The sequence below is a fragment of the Miscanthus floridulus genome, chromosome 6 (assembly GCF_019320115.1).
Source record: "Miscanthus floridulus cultivar M001 chromosome 6, ASM1932011v1, whole genome shotgun sequence".
Lineage (NCBI taxonomy): Eukaryota > Viridiplantae > Streptophyta > Magnoliopsida > Poales > Poaceae > Miscanthus > Miscanthus floridulus.
In genome coordinates this window covers 70,862,333-70,866,685 of record NC_089585.1, presented here as the reverse complement: position 1 = coordinate 70,866,685, position 4,353 = coordinate 70,862,333, and positions in this window count along the sequence as shown.

Below are 4,353 nucleotides of genomic sequence, written 5' to 3'. Positions count from 1 at the left end.
GGGATTTCATTCTCCCGCGCCATGTCTTAGAAGGGTTTCAACTTCCGCTTCGGTGGGTTCCCTCCGTGATGGACGATGGTAGAGGAGAACAAATTTGCTGTAACGGCCGTTAACAAGAGGGTTGGATGGGTGCATGCGAAATATTGACAAGAAAAGAAACGAGTTTGTGTAAAACTTACGCAATGTACGGGCCAACCTCTTCAAGGTTCCGCAACACATATAGCTGGATAGAGCGCCACTCTTCTAGGCTCAACATCTTCAAGGTAGGTTCACTTGCACTTCCGAGTTGCCCTCGGAAAAGGCTGAGGGTCGACTGATTGTCGGCAGCATTGTAACGAGGGGGTGGATTATGCACGTTAGGAAGGTTGTCGGCATAGTATCTTGTTGTGAAGTATGACACCTCCTCCACAATGGATGCCTCTGCACAGGAAGCTTCAATTTTGCATTTATTTTTGCATTTTGTTCTAAGAACCTTTAGGCATCGCTCAATTGGATAGCACCAACGGGCATGCACAGGGCCCCCCATTTTTGCCTCATATGGTAGGTGCAAGAGCAAATGTTGCATCGGATTGAAGAAGCCGGGGGAAAGATCTTCTCCAACTTGTAGAGCAACACCGGGGCCATTCTTTCCATTTCTTCAATCTCGGTCCGAGATATCTCCTTAGCACATAGCTTGCGGAAGAACATGCTCAACTCTGCCATCACTCGCCAGATGTGATCAGGGAAATAGCCACGAACCATCACCGGAAGAAGGCGTTCAATCCATATGTGGTAATCATGACTCTTAAGCCCTGTGATTCACATGGTACTTAAGTTCACACCCCTCCTCCAATTCGCTGCATACCCGTCAGGGAACATCAACGATTGGAACCATTGAAGAACTTCTTTCTTTTGGGCCCTCGTTAGGACGAAGTCGGCCTTAGGCTTCTTCCATGACTTCCAGCGTAAGGGAGGCAACATGTTTAGCTTTGGTCTATCGCACAGCGTTGCTTGATCCAATCTAGCCTTGACATTGTCCTTTGACTTTTCCCAGTCCATGATTGTGTGAAGGACCGCCTCGGCGAAATTCTTTTCAGTGTGCATTACATCAATGTTATGTGGAAGAAGGAGGTCCTTAAAGTAAGGAAGCTTCCACAAGCACAACTTGTGTGTCCAGGCATGCTCTTTTCCGTATCCCACGAAGCCCCCCTTTTCATTGTCGACCACAAGACCATCTAACATCTCAAGAACCTGGGCACCTATCATCATTTCTGGTGCAGAGTCTTCCACTGTGACACCTTTTCGAAAGTTCTTCTTGTCTCTCCTGAATGGGTAGTCAAGAGGGAGGAATTGTCGATGTTTGTCAAACGAAGAAAACTTGCCCCCCTTCTCCAACCGAAAGAACTCCACAGCTGACTTGCATATCGGGCATGGCATCTTTGTGTGAACACACCAGCCACAAAATAACCCATAAGCCAGGAAGTCATGCATGAAATAATGGTACCAAATATGCATTCTGAAGTTTGTCTTTGTGAATCGGTCGTATGTCACTACCCCTTCGTCCCATGCATGGACCAAATCGTCTATCAAAGGCTCCATGTACACACTCATATTAGCCCCCGGGTGTCCTGGAATTATAAGTGACAAGAAAATATTTTGCCGTTGAAAGGCGATGCCAGGTGGGAGGTTGAGAGGGATGACGAATACGGGCCAACATGTGTATGGTGAAGAACCCATACCATAAGGATTGAACCCATCAGTTGCCAGTGCAATGCGTACATTACGAGCCTCGTCAGCTTTGTCGATATGCTTCCGATCGAAGCTTTTCCATGATTCACCATCAGACGGATGTATCATCTTGTCAGTGTATCGGCGTCCAGTTTTGTGCCACGTCATCTGTTTTGTGGATTCCTCGCTCATGAAAAGCCGTTGGATCCTCGGTATGAAAGGAAGGTACCTCAGGATCTTTGCGTCGACTTTTGTTTGCGTCTTCCGACCATCACCAGATTCTAACTCAATGTACCTAGATGCCTTACACTTCGGACAATACTTATCGTCAGCATGTTCTCCCCTGAATAAGATGCATCCGTTCGGACAAGCATGTATCTGCTCATACGACATCTTTAGTGCACGAAGGATTTTATTTGACTCATACGTGTTCTTTGGCAGAACATGATCATCCGGAAGTAGGGTGCCAACTACTGTCAACAGTTGATCGAAGGATTCTCTACTCCAGCTAAACTAGGACTTCACAGCCATTAGACGTGCAATGGCATCCAGTTTAGAAACATTAGTGCACCCGTGAAGGGGTTGTTGTGCCGCATCCAACATGGCGTAAAACGCCTTTGCAGTTTGCTCTGGCTCCTGCTCTGCACTTCCTTCATCAAAAGCCATGTCATGGTCATTTAACATTTCTGCCACCCCGGCTTCAGAATCAAACTCCTCGATCCGTTGTCTCACGACCTCTTCTCTCGCACGATGGCGTTCACCATGCATGGTCCACCGGGTATAGTTCTCTACAAATCCATTGTTGACAAGATCTTTACTCATCTCCTCATATGTTTTCATTGCCTTGTTCTTACACTTCCTACAGGGACACCAGGCATGTCGCCGTCCGTTTGCAAATGCCTTCGTCATGAAATCATTGGCCTTCTCAATCCATTCATTTGTGTATTGACCCCTCTTCTGATAGCCCGTGTACATCCACTGACGGTCATCCATCCTAACATATAGACGATATTGCAGTTTAGAGCAATAGAGTAGTAGTGCTAGAGAAAAACCATATGAGATGATAAAGAGACATTCATGTTCTTGGTCGATTCACATAGAAGATGTTTGCTAGATTGGATGATGAGATTTTACCTAAGGTTGAAAGGCCGCTATGTCACTTGTAGATGGAGGCACAGCTAAGCACATTGGCATGCATGCCGCCGTGCATTGTTGTCTGAAGCAGGCAAGCTGGCTTCGCCAACTATGTAACTTGTTTACTTTATTTCAACTAAGATTCCGGTGCAAGTTATCTTGCTAAAATACATATCTTCCAGCTTTACTACCAAAGCAAAATTCCAGTCTGCAAATTAAATGCCACATCATGGATGGATTCGGTGGCACAGACTTAACTTTGTGAATTGTAACTAGCGGGCAACAAGTGGTCTCAGTCATGCATCAATTGAGACTGTCTGAAGTTTTGTAAAGATGAGACGTTGCCGGTGAAAGCCCCTAGAAGCACATACAATTGCTGTTTTAGCAATAAATGAAATGGATATAACAACAAAATTTAAGTATTCTATTATTGTCAGATTTCATTATCTAAAAAAATTCAACCCGATTCCATGTACATATCTAACCTACCAATTTACTAAGAAATCTGACTTAATTGAAAGCAAATACATGAGCTAGGAAATGTACCATTTGGTAGGTTAGCTACAGTTTATGTGTTCATGTACATGTAACAAACTTATGATTCCAGGGCTACAATTACTGGGATGCATGCAGAGAGGAGTACTACTGCTTAATATATCACTTTAATATTATTGACGCAGGTAATAGGTGCAGGAGAGATTATTAGCATATGAATGTCCACGTGGGGGCCCATGTACTCACATCTTATTATTAGCTGGCACTTGACATGGGACCCACGTTAGACAGAGGACCTCTCTACTATTCACATGCAGTCTCTATTAGTTCTTACACTAGCACTAGCCGATTAGCAAATCAGGAGCTGTCTCAGTGTGTGAATCGTGTGATTTCTATATATTTGGCCACAGCCCCCACCCCAGGCAACACCCATGGCCGTGGGATAGCTGGTAGATCTTAGTCAAGGTCATGTACTCATGTAGGACTGTATGGCTTCGAAGCAGCAGCTACCAGCAGCATGGGTACGGTGGTCGGAGTGCGAGACATCTGGAAATGGTTCTGCTTAGTAGTCTTCATTTCTAGCACCTCTTGAAGGATCAGTGGGCCTGTGTAGGAAAGACGACGGACCGATGCACGAGCACATGCAGTTGCAGCTAGGACTCCAGGATGTGCAGCTGATATACGATTTGTAGATCTTTTGTGAACAGTCTCATAAATTTCCACTCCGTCTGCGCTTTTGAGTTTCAACAAGCATATGAAGTCTGAAGCAGCCATAAAAATGTTCTTTTATCCAAGGAAATATAGACTATGGAAGACAAGAGCATCGTGACTGCACCGTGGCCCTCTTGGTTTGGGTTTTGCTATCCTGGCTTCGTTCCAGTGGACAGAAAGGTTGCAGGAAGACAAGAGCACCGTGACTGCACCGTCTACCTTTAAATGTTGTTTAAGTGGTTTTGCTTTTGATTTGTCGTTGTAGCAATTTCTCATGCTTTCCCCTTCTAAAACTTCTTCCACTAA